We start from the raw sequence: 15,730 nt of genomic DNA, 5'->3' as shown, positions 1-15,730 counted from the left end.
ATGCCTTAGATGATCTAAGTGTTGTTTATCAGATTTTGAGAATACAATGATATCATCTAAGTATATTACTAGGAATTCATGGATTTCCTTAGCAAAAGCTATGTCCATAGCTCTTTGAAAGGTGGCCCCTGCATTCTTTAATCCAAAAGGCAGCTTCACATACATGAATGTGCCCCAAGGAGTAGTGAATGTAGTTTTTGCCTAGTCATCTAGGTGAACTAAAATTTGATTGTAACCAGAAAACCCATCCAATAATGAGATCCTAGTTGACCCTACTATCTTTTGTGATATATGATCCATTTTAGGGAGAGGGTAATTGTCTTTGAGTGAAACTTTATTAATATTCCTAATATCAACACACAGTCTAATCTCATCAGTCTTTTTCCTTGTGGGTACCAAATTTGAAACCCAATCTTGTTATTATTTTGGCTTCATACATTCTTCTGATTTCCTTTTCAATAGAAGGTAATAGAATAGGATTAATCCTTCTAAGCTTCTTTCTAAAAGGTTTTTGATTTTCTTTTATGGGGATGGTGTGTTGTATTATGCTGGTGTCATAGGACTTGAGGTCCTCATAGCTCCAAGAAAAGACATCTTGGAATTCCTTTAGTAGTTCAATGTATTTCACTTTTTCAGTAGGAGGTAAGGACTTTGAAAGTTTTATCAATTTCATATTTTCCTCAGTACCTATGTTACACTCCTCTATATCATATTTTAGGGGTTCTATTTTTGGTTTTCTAGGGACATCATTTGAATCAAACAAGTCTTCCAAAGGAGTTAAGCATTTCAGAATCTTCGTTAATTATCTCTTCAATTTCAACTTGCTTTAGGTTTTGAATATCTGATTTTGTAAACTTTGTGGGATGGAATCTATCTCTCTCTTCATCTTCTAATTTGTTAATTTCTATTTAATCTGTAAAACAAGGATCTAATGTTATGTCAGTATCTATATTGCCATATACAAATTCTTCCTCTAAAGTTAAAAAATTATTGATTTGTTGGTCATTAGTGAATACTTTCCAGTTTTTCAAGTTATCTGGGATAGTAGGTCTGTAACGCGGAGTGGAAGAGGCTACCAAGGGATCAAAGGAATAGAGAACAGTCCCCTGATCTCACTATCACGAGGAAGCGAGGAGGAGCTCACTGGGTTCTCTCTAAGAAGCGCGATCTGGATGATAAAGCAACGCATTCCACTACTACTACCACCATCCACGCCATCACCCACTTCACCTACCCCACCTCGGCCACTACCAAGGGTTGGAATGGTGAGTACGATCAAGTTACACGTATTTCAAGGTGTGGGAAATGAGGAACCGTTAGCTCTGCTATGTTCTTTGATACTTGATGAATCAAAATTGGTGTTGAGCAATAAAAAAATAATCATAATATTTTTCCTTATTTAATAGCATACCTGAAGCAGCTTGGAATTCATCAAGGATGTCGTCATAGGCCAAGGATTCATGGACTGTTGCTTCCCCATATAGTAAATTGTCATCCACAAATTGTTGGTGGGTCATTGAGATGTTAGTTCCTAGGAGTTTTATTCCTTTTAATCAATTCTAGCATTTGGTTGCTATAATATCACGGAGGGTGAAAGAAGATCACCTTGCCTGTGTCTACGGGAGGAGCGGAAGGTGGAGGACGGGGACACATCAACCAGAATGGAGAAAAACATAGTAGAAATCATGGAGTAGATCCACCGCAACCAATCTTCAACAAATCCGAATGCTCACATCACCATTATGAGGTATGACTAGCTGAGTTGATCATAGGCCTTTAAGAGGCCTAGTTTAAGAAAAATTCCTCGTTTTTCTAGCTCGTGAGAGAATGGATCACTTCATGAGTAGAGATGATGTCATCCAAGATTTTCCTTGCCTCGAAAAACCCTGATTGCTCAAGAATGATTATGTAATGGAGGATGGGCTTCAACGTTTGACCAAGATCGTGGCTAGAATTTTATAAATCACATTACAAAGAGTTGTCAGTTGAAACTTATCTGGAGAATCTGCCTCTTTAGTTTTAGGGATTAAGGTAAAGAAGGTGGCATTGATACCCGACCAGATTTGACATCTTTGGCAAGATTCCTCCACAAGATTTACTATTTTCAAGGCTATAAAGGACCAGCAAGTCTAGAAGAATTTTGTGGTGTATCCGTCTAGACTAGGGGCTTTGTTGGAAGGAAGTCCTTTCACTACCGTTTCCATTTCTTTGAAAGATACCCATCTCATGAGGACTTCATTTTGATCCTCTGTCACTGTTCAGGGAATGTGCTTGAGTTATGCGCTTTATATCTTCATCCTTGTTGATGGTTGCTTCAGATAAAAAGGAATTAAAATAGGAAGTGAGGAATCTCTCCATATCTTTGTGATATTGTAGGCTAACTCCCTAGGAGATAGCAGATATTTTATTGTATTGGCAATGGTTGATCATAGAGTGGTGGAATAATTTTGAGTTTCGCTCTCCCTCTTGTAGCCATTGGATGCAATATTTATGTCACCATAAGGTCTCTTCGTGGAGTCGCCTTTCCTCAAGATGACCTAGAAGGTGTCCTTCCTTCATTGCTAAGTCCTCAGATCACCCCTCACATACAATTCGCATCTGGATCTTCTCCATTTCCTTCTCAAGTTTTCTCTTCTGAGATCAAATATCCCCAAATTCCTCATGATTCCAAACCTTCATTTTCTACTTCAGAGCCTAGAGTTTTTTCTAGAAGGTTTGCATGCACGTGCTTGGAGGAGTCTTGATGGTGTGCCACCAATCATCCACCTTCTCAATGAACCCCAGATGCCTGAGCCAAAAGCTCTCAAAGCGGAATGACATTTTTTTTTGAAGGAGAGAAGGGCAACATCTTTGGGAAGATCAGTCAATGGTCTGATCCAAGCAAGGATGGAATTTGACGGGAATTTTGCTCGTCACAGGGAATTTTTCCCGTATTTGACTGTTGAAACTTGTGGATGGTCGTTTTTCATGACGTGCCTGGAATGGTGGAAGACGTATTTTAGACGTCTAAAACATTTTCCAAAACATTATTACCCCCCCTTTATTTTCCATCTGAAAGTGTTTTTTGGAAAGTTGCCTCCTGACTGACTAGCGTAATGGCAAGCTACCTCCTCAATGAACGATGCAACTGGCAAGTTCCTCTGCAACCAAAATTGTTTTGCAAGTGGATTGAAAATGTAATTGAAATTTGTCTTTTTTTGGTAAGTCCGCAACTGCCAACCACAATACACCTTTCTTTTTGCTACTTTTACAGAATGTACGCCGCGGCACCGCTTTGCTTTTACAGAAAGTTTGCAAATCAACGCCAATATGAAAGCCTTGTTAATATTGTTGGTGGGCCGTCGCTGGCTTCATCCTTAAATTGCACATCCCCATAAGAGCTTTGGGACGTCTACTTCCCTGACAAGGCATATGCCCATTCAAACTTATGCTCAGCTCAAGATTGGCTCAAGGAAACTGCAAATTGGCGCTTCAGGGTAGTGATTGATTTTTTTGTGTTCAAACACTGTGGATCTGATTGCTGCTAGCTTTTAATTTTTGATTTCATAAGTGATTTAATTTTTATTTCATAAGAGATATGGATATCTGTAACTGCTCACGCTCTTTAAAATAGGGGTTTGTCATTATGCAGAATATGGTTTCTTGGGGATTTAATTTTTTTAATGAAATGATTGTCGACCATTTCACTGTCTACACGTATCTCCAAAAATTTACTTAATACACCTTATTAATTTACTTATTAAGGATCTTCAGTGCCGTGTCTCGTCATGACTCGTTAGGGATTTTGGAATGAAAATAACAACAATGTCAAATCCCTCTGCCGAGTAGCCACTAACAGAGAACCCTAACTGTATATTACTATAGAGAAAGGCATCATATCGAACTGCGGAATTGGGACTAATTAACACATTTTCATCTTACAATCAAAGCTTAGAAACCATTATTTCTGTGCTTTGTCTAGAATCTACTTATGCTAAAAGATGAAACATAACAAACTAATTCGATATTGATTGCTAAAACCTTCTTAACAATGGTCACTCCATTCCATTTTCTTTAGTGACTTGGAAATGGCAACATTTAACTAATCTAAAACAGAATGCAGTTCTGAATGTTCACAAAACATAAATTAGTAGATACAAACTGCCATGGTTTCTTAGTATGACGATAAGGCACATATGGTTTTCTCAACTCCGTAAGTAGGCTAAATATTTAAAGTCAATAGAGACAAGTTCTGAAATCTACCATCAAAGACATAAGCTTTCACGTGTACTTTCCGAAAGGAAAATAAGGTCATTAATAGTATGTTTATTAACATAAAAAACACAGAGTTGGGTTTTGTCTTAAACAATAGTTCTACCATAGAGTAGAAAAAACTGCATACCTTTGTCTTTGTATCACATTTCACATCCAACTTTTGTACTCGTAAGGAAAGATGACCTGCAACTTTGTACCCAAAAATCCATGGCAGATAGTGGCATCCTGGCTCAAGAACGTCATTAAAGCATCCAAATTTCTCTGTCATTGTCACTTTTGATTAATCCACTTGTATAAAATAGAACACTTGCTCCGTTTTATTTATTCATATACTTGCTTGATAGTTTAATTAGAGTTGACTATCAAGGCATTCAAATAATGAATTTCTATAAGCAAACAAAACTCACAAATGGAATCTGAAATATGGAAAATTTAAATATGAATCCCTGTAGTATTCTAGGACTAATCAACTGAAAAGCCTACTTGGAGCTGTACATCTATTGTAAAGAGAAGTTTCATCTTGCTCAAGATGGAAACTTTAATATGAAGCACTGTAATCCTAGCAACTTAGCCGATCAACTAAAAAATCTACTTGGAGCTATACATCTATGTTGTTAAGAGGAGTTAAATCCTCTTCAGTTTTTTTTTTTATTATTATGCTTTCGTTGAATGGATGTATCTTACATGGATTTTATATAAATAAAGAACATCACGAGAAACGCTAGAAATGATGACAAAAATGACCATTTTTTTCCTTTTGGAAAAAGTATTGTGCTTGGCTTCAAAAGCAATGGTTGAGAGGAGTTTATTACGTTATCCACACAAAACCAACTTTATCTTCAGATGCAGAAAATAAAACAATTATTTTCATAAAATCATCTAGCTTCCCATACACTCGGTCTCAATTATTTTAACCGGTATATCAAGCATGCCACTGGGATTGAACCCAATACCACATTGTATAGAGGTCATTTCTATGCCTAATCCAAATAAACTACAAACATCCAATATTGTACCATCTTTATACCCAACCTGACAGGAGGGGAAGTGTTATAGACATTTTTGTGCCTTACAGCATGGAGCATGAAATGTCCATAATCTAAGGGATCCAAAGTCCCTAAACATGTTGTTCCTACCCCTAGAGGAACAAGGCAAACCAACCACAGCAATTCACAGAAGTTCTCCACCTGAAACCACTCAAAAACAAGTCAATTCAGGGTCATGTCAACTGCTCCACTGAGCATCTGCGCTGAATGTCAACTGCTCCACTGTCTGCCTGCGTTGAATGTCAACTCCAACAAAGGCTACCTGCGCTGAACGAGTTTGGACAAGTGGCAGGCTCATTCCTCAATGTGTCAATACCCTCGAAGCTTCCAAAATGACACTTGCCTCAGGGAATTCGACTGGTGATGAGTAAGAGGTTCCAAATCTCCAAGTGGAAGCAAGAACCTCCAAGTGGACTCAAGAACTGAGAGAGGGAGAGGACACTAGTCAAATCTCAAGCTGACTCATCCTCTCTCCAAAATAACTATATATAGATCTCTCCTCCATGGGATCTAAAGGGCTGGAATTTTGTTATTGCAAAGAATTGGTGTTGGTTTGAGACTAGAAACATTGGGTGCTTAATGCTTTGAAGGGAGCTGAAGAAGGAATTCCATTCTTCTGGGAAGGAGATGCTGGATTGGAGCCCTCTGGGTTGTATCTCTTCCTGAACCTTGTTATCAATCAATAAAGCTATCTTAGTTTTCTCCTATATACTGGTGTATTTGTATGATTGCATTAGTGTATTTGATTTACTTCTAATCCTGAATCATTTATGAATATGAATATTTGCCTTTGTGTTGTGTTCTTCTCTTGTCGCAAGTAGCTGTTCTCTTGTCACAGGTAGTTGTTCGCTTGTGATCTCGTGGAAATCAAGTAGTTGTTCTCTTGAGCAAACGAGGAGGCAAGTAGCTGTGAACATCCAAAGAGAAGAGGATCTAGATCGAGGGACAAACGGAAGACAACGGTAAGTCTATCGATCTCCCCTCTTTCACATTTCATAAAGGAAGAAACCATAATAGCTGTATCTGTTTGTTGCTAAGGCACTGTCACACCTTAGGTGGATAGGATCGTCCTGCATAGGCATTTTTCCCCACAACAAATTGGCGACTCCGCTGGGGAGAATTTGTTTATTCATTTCATTTGTGTTTCTGTCATTTGTTTACTTCATAGACTTGACAGCAACAATCGAACTGCATCTTTCCCGGATGCAAAGTAGAAAGTTGATGCTTTGATCCGGTTGCTAGACTTGTCTATGATCTAAACAATGGATCCACAAATGATTTGATGATCCTTGTGATAGTCTTTAGTACCCTCTCAAAGCATCCCTCTGTTTATACCTTGCTTGTGTTTCTGATTTGGCCTGAAACAGTTGATTTTTGAGCATTTTGTGACCCAGAACCCAGGAGAAACGAGAGTTTCTCCTTCAGTGCAACTGCTGTGAAGGCAGTCTGCATTTCAACGCAGGTCCCGTGAGGGCTACCTACGCTGAATGTCAAATCCTCAGTGTTGAGGTTGCGCTGAACCAGTTTGGCTTTGTGCAGCTGGGGTTCTCTGCTGTCTGTTGCCCTGTTTTGATCTCTGTTTTTTGCAGCCTTTAACCAGCATAGGTACCAGTCTGATAACTCCTTTTCTTTGCTTAGATTCCGCCTCCTTTTGTACAAAAAGACTGTGAATGTTTTTATGTGTTTGTGGCGTCATTTACAGTTTTCCTTTTTTGGTGTTTTTGTTTGTATATAATTCGAAAAAAGAAAGGTTTTAAGCCCTATTTTTGGCTATTTTGAGTGTGGGAAAGTGGTTTTATAGATACCACAACCTCTTTGGTAGAGTTGGGGATGAGTATTGTTATAGGATGGAGACATTGTGAATATAAACATCACTTTTGCATCACATAATAGAGCGACCACTCATTAGAAGCTAGCCCATAGATATAGCCCACAATAGGTGAAATCTGTTAACTACCTTGGTTTTTTTTGTCTCTCTATATTATGTTATTTATTTCTTTAGTTCAATCTTTCCGTTCATTCATTAAGCTAACTTACACTTATAATTAACACAAGTTAAGTCATGAATTTTGGATCAATTATGAAAATCACAAAATCATAGGAGTAGAGTTGTGGTATTCAATGTGAAGGTCATGTACAAAGATCAATTGCACAAGGAGAAATAGGAAAAGGAAAACATTGAATACATAGTATTTTATGAAATCACAAAAAAAGAAATTCCAAAGGTGCCCACATCAACAGGTTCAACAACAACAACACTAAGATGTACCTTCTACAAATGCTATTAGAAAATCAACCAAGTTAAGTAGACCTTGTAAATGATACTATCATTCATTGTATTAGGTATTTTTGACCACCAAAAAGATAGGAAGAAGCAATGCAAGTATAAACATGAAAGAAATAAGAGTAAGGCATGAAATAAGAGATGGACTCTTTGGTACATAACTAGATTTGGGACTTGGTCCCATTGCCTATAGGTAAAAGAGAATTGCAAAATAAATGGCTATAGAGGTTGAAGGAAGAAGATGAAGGAAAAAAGAGGTACTAGGACATGATTATTGTAAAGTGGTTTTCACAGAAGAAAGATATAGGTTTTGATGAAATATTTTCTCATATTGTCAAAATGGTTTCAATTACTATTTTACGTTTAGTGGCGGTCGAAGATTTGCATATTGAACAATTAGATCTGGAAACAACCTTTTTCATGGGGACCGAGAGGAAAGTGTGTATATGCAACAACCATAGGATATGAGGTTGAAGGGAAGGAAAAGTTAGTATGCAAACTGAAGAAGAGCTTGTACATTTTAAAGAAATCTCCAAGATAGTGGTATTTGAAGTTTGATAGGTTTACAATAGAACAAGCTTATATCAAATGTTAGTCTAACCATTGTGTTTATTTTAAGAGACTAAATAATGGAAACTATACTACCTTGTTATTTTATGTAGATGACAAGTTCGTTGTGGGGTCCAACATGCAAGATATAAATGTGCTCAAAATAAAATTAGGTAATTTAATTTTTATGAAGGATTTGGGTGCGGAAAAGAAAATCCTCGGTAAGAGAATAACAAGAGATGGGAAAAATCACAAATTAACATTGTCTTAGTCTTGACAGTGTTGGCATTGATATCAGCTTAGTATTCATGACATGCTTATGCATGGTCTTGATGAGTTGTTGATTGCAGGTGGTTAGGCTGATGAGATGTTGGTGCTACAGGTGATTGAACTAATCCTATACAGTGAAATGATCACGATGTTGAAGATGGCAGGAGAAATGGGCTATGAATCATTGAGTTTTGTATGGCTACAACGACTGTTGCGGCCTTGCCACTGTCAGCCAACAACACTACAAGACTATTGCAATGTTCCCTCTCTGTGCCTGCAACATTATGCCTAGGCTTCCTAGCATATGCCCACAACACTGCCTGTAGGGTGCGAAGGCAAATACCATGGGATTAATCCATCAAATTTCACATGGAACAACTAAGCACTATTCTACCAAACAATAAAGCTCATACTTATTGACATTTCTTTACACTCTAACCAATAAAATATTTTGAAGGCACTTTTGGTTATCTCTTGTTTACATGGTTGTGATGTTTTGAAAAACCTTTTGAACAAGCAACATGATGAAGCAAGAGGTGATGAACAAAAACCAAATTAAATTTAGAACCAAATGGTTGGTATCTATAATAAGCATCAAAAAACACACTTCATGATACATGTAAGGTTCAAAACTTATAAAACTATGAAAACTAACTAAATTGTAATTTCTTTATTATTATTATTAGAAAAGGAATTCATATATAAACTAAACATATATAAATTGAACAAAAACATGGATTAATATTTTTAATTAAGGAGATTTACTCTTACTTTACCATGAAAGTTCTTAAAGTGTAAAAATAAATTGTTTCAATGTCATAAGTTAATACTATGACTTATCAATACCACATAAAAACTCATAAGTCATTTACTTCATATGAGAGTTATTTATATGATTTTATTTTTAAACGATAGAATTACTTTAAAGATAAATATGAATCATTAATATAAAATAAAAAATATTAAATATAAAAGAAAAATAAATTAAATTCTATTTAAATAGTGTATTCTATTTTTTTTTTCAAATAATTGATTGAATAGTATGACCAAACAAAACAAAACAAGGGAAACCAATTTGCATAACCGTCGGCCAAAAGGTATTATATTGACCCCGTGTCCTATAAATTCAATTCAATTCAGCATGCAATTTTAGAGTTTGTGATCACCGGTTAAACATACATTGATAATAAAGTGGTGATGCGAGAGATCTTGTAGTCGCTTTGTCGCAACTTCCAACTCGTGAAATAATATTGTTATTGTGTGGAGGCACAGAGTGGAAATCTTTCATGGCGGGCAAGTCGAAGTCGAAGTCGAAGTCGAAGTCGAAGAAGAATAAATCGAATAAAGGAGAGAAGGTCACGCAGAAGAATGAAGAGATTATATTGAAGTTGCCGGCGCCTGCGCAGGTGCAGGCGCAGAAGATAGAGTGGGAGGAAGGGAAGATAGAGTGGGAGGAAGGACAGGCTTTGATCTCAAGAGGTTTGGGAAACTTGAGAAAAAGAGTAGAAGGCAACTTTAAGAAGGATGAATTATTTTTCTCCTATGAGGAGTTTATGGAGGTTTATTTGACTATTTGCCAACTGTGTTTTCAAGGCCACCATCAGCAACTGTACGAAATGTACAGGAAGTCGTTTGAACTATACATATCTTTGGTGGTTTTACCGGCATTGAGTAAACAAGGGGGTGGTGATGGTGAGTTCATTTGTAGGGAATTTGCAAAACGTTGGGAAAATTACAAGATCATGGTCCAATGCATGTCACACATGTTCTCTCATTTGGATCGCTACTTCGTGCGCAGAAAGACCGGTGTTGTGCTGCCCAGTCTCAGAGCAGTTGCGCTGCTCTGCTTCCGTGAGCTTGTGTATGATCACGTACGGGTGGATGTGAAGAATGGCGTGTTGGATTTGATAAATCGAGAGCGCGAGGGAGAGAAGATTGGCATGGCTTTCGTGAAAAACATTGTGAACGTTTTCTTGGAAATTGGTAATGGTAATGGTATGGACTCGTACAAGAATCATTTTGAAAAGCCCATTTTTGAAGATACTGCAACTTACTATGCTCGAAAGGCGGCTTTATGGATTGTACAGGAATCCTTGCCCCAATATATGCTAAAAGTTGAAGAGTGTCTGAAACATGAGAAGCACAAAGTTGCCCCTTATTTGCACTCCAGCAGCGAGCACAACTTAATGGAGATAGTAGAATATGAACTCCTCTCCCGCTATGAAACTCAACTTTTGGAAAAACAGGATTCTTGTTGCCGCGTGTTGTTTAGGGATGACAAGAAAGACGACCTTTCCAGGATGTATAGGTTGTTTGGTAAGATACGCAAGGGTTTGGAACCAGTGGCATGTATTTTAAAAGAACATGTAACTACCGAAGCAATAGCATTGATTAAATGGGTAGAGGATGCTGGGAATGATAAGCATGAATATGTGCCCAAGCTTATTGAAATCCATGGCAAGTATAAGAGTTATGTAGAGCATGAATTTCAAAAGCATAAGCTTATTCTTCTGGCTTTCAGGGAAGCATTTTCTGTAATGTTTGATAAAAGAGTGGGAGGAAGCACGAGTGCAGAGTTGTTGGCAGAATTTTGTGATAGTGTACTCAGGAAACCTAAACTGATGGACGATCATATTGAGAGCATTTTCCCAAAAATCGGAGAACTTGTTTATTACGTTACGGATAAAGATTTATTTGCAGAATCTTGCAACAAGAAATTAGCCAAGAGATTATTGTTCGACAGGAGAATGGATATTGATCATGAACAGAACATACTGTCCGAGTTGAAGAAGGAGTGTGGTACTCTGTTGACATCAAAGATGCAGGGCATGCTAAATGATTTCGCTGCTTCAAAGGAAATTCAACCTAGTTTTACGGCAAATTCAAATACCAAGCTTACAATATCTTTGGGTGTTAAAGTGTTGAATACCGCAGTCTGGCCAAAATACAAGTGTTCTAAACTTAATATACCTTCAGAAATGTTCAGATGCGTTGAGGTGTTCAACGAATTTTATCAAGAAATCCATAAGGGCCGTCAACTTACATGGATATATTCTTTGGGGACATGCGACATCATTTCCAGATTTGATATTAAGACAATAGAAATAACGGCTTCAACATGTCAGGCAGTTGTGTTATTGTTATTCAATGATGCTGGACAATTGAGTTTTCAAGAAATCCAATCTCAATTAAATTTAGAAGAGGAAGAGGTTGCCGCACTGTTACATTCCCTTGCATGCGGAAAGTATAATATTCTGCTGAAGAATCCAGTGAACAAATCCATATCATCAGGGGACCATTTTGAATTCAATCCCAAATTTACACACAAATTGACAAAGATTAAGATTCCACTTCCACAACTAGTGGATGTGCAGGAAAAGAAAGTTACTGAAGTTGTCAAGCAGGAAAGGGGCTACGTTATAGACTGTGTCATTGCGCGCATCATGAAAGCCAGAAAAGTCTTATCTCAGCAACAACTAATCAGTGAATGTGTTGAGCAACTTCAGAAGATATTCAAGCCAGAAATTAAATGCATAAAGAAGAGAATTAACGAATTGATAACCAGGGAAATTTTGGAATGGGACAAAGAGGATTCCACTGTATTAACATATGTGGCCTAGAACATGTACTTCATTCGTTGAAAACAATATTTATTTTTTCATTTTAATTATTACTCACTTCCAATTTTGTTGTTGTCCTCAAATGTCATTTCCTTCTTCCATTTTTTGATGATATATGTATGTTTTCTTTTTGAGTATCTCGCAAGCTAATCTTAACACACCATAATGTAGATGGTTTGTTATCAGATCATTTGTACATGATTATTTTATGTATGTTTTACAACCGAACACTTTATCTGATTTCTGATAACATAACTTGCTTCAAATCTTTGCATGATCTTGCCCAAAATATCTATAAACAAAACTAAGCTATTTAAGAGTGTAGCATAGTAAGTTTTTTAAATAATATTTTTATTTTTTAAATAATTTCTTCATGGTTAAAATTTTTATTTTTTTATTTAATAGTTAAATTCACTATTTTTTTTAACAAAATTGAGTGAGTGATAATTTCATTTAATTTTAAATTTTCCAAAATACAATTGAATTAAAACCAATCTAGATATATCATGCCCAATGAGGGATCAAATTCCTAGAGGTGCAAACCTTTCCTCAAATTGTACACTCCAAAAGGAAGGCTTGCACCTCTAGGGATTTGATCCCTTTTAGTGCATGATAGATCTGGAATTAAATGGATCTTGGTTGGTTTGAGCTTAAAACAACAATGTCTTTGTTCTTGCCTTGAACGATTTGTATGTGTGTGTTTGGATTCTAATGTTTGTGAATGTTCCAGTTGTTAGCTATATTTCTATGTGTATGTAGTTGTTTATTAGTAATTAATTGGTGATTAAGAAGGAAGACAATCTTGTCAATAGTTTGTAGGAGGATTGATACTACACATCTATTTCATTTAATTTTAGGTATCACAACTTTTGACAATTAATTAATTTTAATAGTGAAGATAGAGAGACAAAGAAGGGTAAGAGAGAGAGAGAGGATACACAAAGATGGAGGGGGGAGGGATAGGGAGAGAGAGAAGGAGACAAAAAGCTCAGGGGGGGTGAGATAGAGAGACAAAGAAGGAGAGATAGAGGAGGGGATGTTTATGTAATTATATATTAGTAATTAGTTCGTGATTAAGAAGGGAGACAATCTTGTCAAATACTACAAGAAATATTCTATATTTCCCTCCATCTCTCCTTCTTTTTCTTTGTATCTCACCCCCTCAAACATGCATGCTCTCTCTCTCTTTCTCCCATCTATATCTCTATCTCCCTCCACCTCTCTTTAATCCCTATATGTCACCCCCAAAACATACACACTCTTTCTCGATATCTATCTATCTCTCCTTCCATCTTCCTCTCTCTCTCTCTCTCTCCATTTTCTCCCTCTCTCCCCCCTTCTATTTGTCTTCCTCCTACTCTCCTCTATCCCTCTCCATCTCCCTTAGCACTTCCCCCCCCTCTCTCTCTCTCTCTCTCTCTCTCTCTCTCTCTCTCTCCACATTTCTTTGTCTATATGTCTTTATTCTCATGTCCCTCTCATTCACCCTTCCTCTCTCCTCTCTCTCACATCCTCACTCTCCTCCTTCATCTCTCTTCATTTTTCTCTCACCTCCCTCTATCTCTATCCCTCATCTTATCTCTCTCTCTTTTCCCTTTTCACTCTCCCTCCCTCTCTCTCTCCAATTTTCTCTCTTTATGCATTTATTCTTCCCACCCTCTCTTTCCTTCAAACTCCTCCCTATCCCTCCCTCTATTTCCTTCTAACTCCTTCTGCCTATCCCTCCCCCCTCTCCTCTCTCAAGTCCTCTCTCCCTTTCTCTCACTCCCTCTATCCCTCCACCTCAATCAATCTATGTCTTTGTTCTTCCCTCCCACATATATCTAGAGTTAATATATATCGTGATATATAAATATATATTATAATATAACAAATTTAATATTGTGTTAATCAAAATTTATTAAATTTTAATAGTATTAATATTAAATGTATTCATACTAATATTAAATTTAATAATAATATTAACATGAATATAATATAATATATTATATTCATACTATTATTGAATTTAATAATAACATTAACATGAATATGAATATTTGTATTTCCATGCTTGGTTCTTTGCTTTTACAATGATGGATTGGACATAAAGGAAAAAATAAATTAATTTGCATAATGAAAAATTGGGACAGCATGAAATCAATATTTGAGAGTAGGGGTTCTTGAAATGTTGCATTTGATTACAAGATGTTCTTCAGCCAATGAAAGAAGCAGTGCTAGGGTTTTCAGGTTTTTTCTATGGTTTTGAGAAACCTAACACCTCTGCTGTATACGACGTTGACAACTCTTCCCTGGACCTGCTCCATAGTTTTGCGCTGATGGATGGAATGAACATCACTGCAAAGGGGTGGGGAGAGATCCCCTCCTACTGAAATATTGTGAGCGGTGAAACAAGTTCACAAGGCGCACACACCGTAGGCACACAAAACATTCATGGGAAAGGACCCCTTGTCCTTGGAGCCCAATGGTAGACTTGCATGCCCAACTAGTGCCTCCTAAGGGAAACAAAGAAGCCTCACTTTGTCATACACAATAATAAACTCAAAAATGATATGAAATATATGAAGGACCACATAATGATCTGCAAATTTATAGGAGTCTCGCTAACTGAATGAGACTTGGTTAAGTGGATTCAGCATAAATGGCAACCAAAGGGCCATATGAGACACTGGGAGGAGTGTTATAATCTAGATCTGGAAAAATTCGTAGCTGATCCAGTATGGGTTCGCCTCTTTGGCCTCCCGGTGGACTTCTGGGATCAAATATCCAGGAGGGTATTGACAACTCCAAAGGAAGTTTTTTGAAAGTTGTAGACTCCACGAGAAGGGGAAAGTACATGCCTTACACAAGGATTTGTGTTTATATGAATATAACAAAACCCTTACGAGAATCCATTGAACTGGAATACCACGAGGAGGTATCGCAACAACCCATTAACTATGAGCATATCCCCTTCAGATGTTGTAGATGCCATGAATATGGACATTTGTTCTGGGACTGCCTGATAAAATAGTCCAAGACCCCGGAGCCATCCAAAGCCAATAACTTAGGGAAATCACAAGAAGTGGAGGGATTTCAGGAAGTACAAAGGAGGAGGAAATCTGAAAAGAATCTTCATACTTCTACCCAACTGCGACCAAGCAAAGGACCATAAAAAGATAATCGATATGACATCTTGAAGGAGGAGGAAGAACCCAGGGAAGGTTAGATGGAAGCAATAGGTCTAGACAATGAGCTAGCATAGTAAAAGGATGGAATTAGTGCCAAAAGAAAGGCTGAAGAGGAAATATAGAGCATTTTATATCAGAGGATCAGAAGAAACTTTACAAAGAAACATTCCAATAGTACATAGAAAAGCAAGGGATAGGGGAATTGCAATGGAGATTATCTAACTCACCTCTGCCCCAAGATAAAAGATGCTAAGTGCTTATTAGTGTAGCAAGGGTCCTCTAGTTCCCAAGCTGTTCTGACTAACCCTTTTCCCCAAGGGCAGGAATTACTTACTGATGCAAATTCAAACGTTGGTACCTTTGCAAGGGGCAACCAAGAAGGGGAAAATTCCTCAACTTTTTATATGATGAACTCTCATATTGACGTCGCTATGGGAGCACACGATTATGGTGAATCAGAAACATCTAAGGCTAAATCTATCCCTGAAGCCACAGACCCACTTCATATCGAGTGACCCTCTCTTGACTATGTACCTC

General features: G+C 37.3%; 1 pseudogene; it reads left to right on the top strand.

Annotated features, from left to right (window-relative positions):
- The first annotated feature begins 9,689 nt into the window (after nt 1-9,689).
- LOC149243891 (cullin-1 pseudogene) lies at nt 9,690-12,023 on the top strand (annotated as a pseudogene).
- Nucleotides 12,024-15,730: the final 3,707 nt, after the last annotated feature.

This window comes from Pinus tabuliformis, chromosome 8 (assembly GCF_031772625.1).
Source record: "Pinus tabuliformis cultivar Carrire ecotype Pingquan chromosome 8, CPIR1, whole genome shotgun sequence".
Lineage (NCBI taxonomy): Eukaryota > Viridiplantae > Streptophyta > Pinopsida > Pinales > Pinaceae > Pinus > Pinus tabuliformis.
This window is presented reverse-complemented; position numbering and strand designations above follow the sequence as displayed.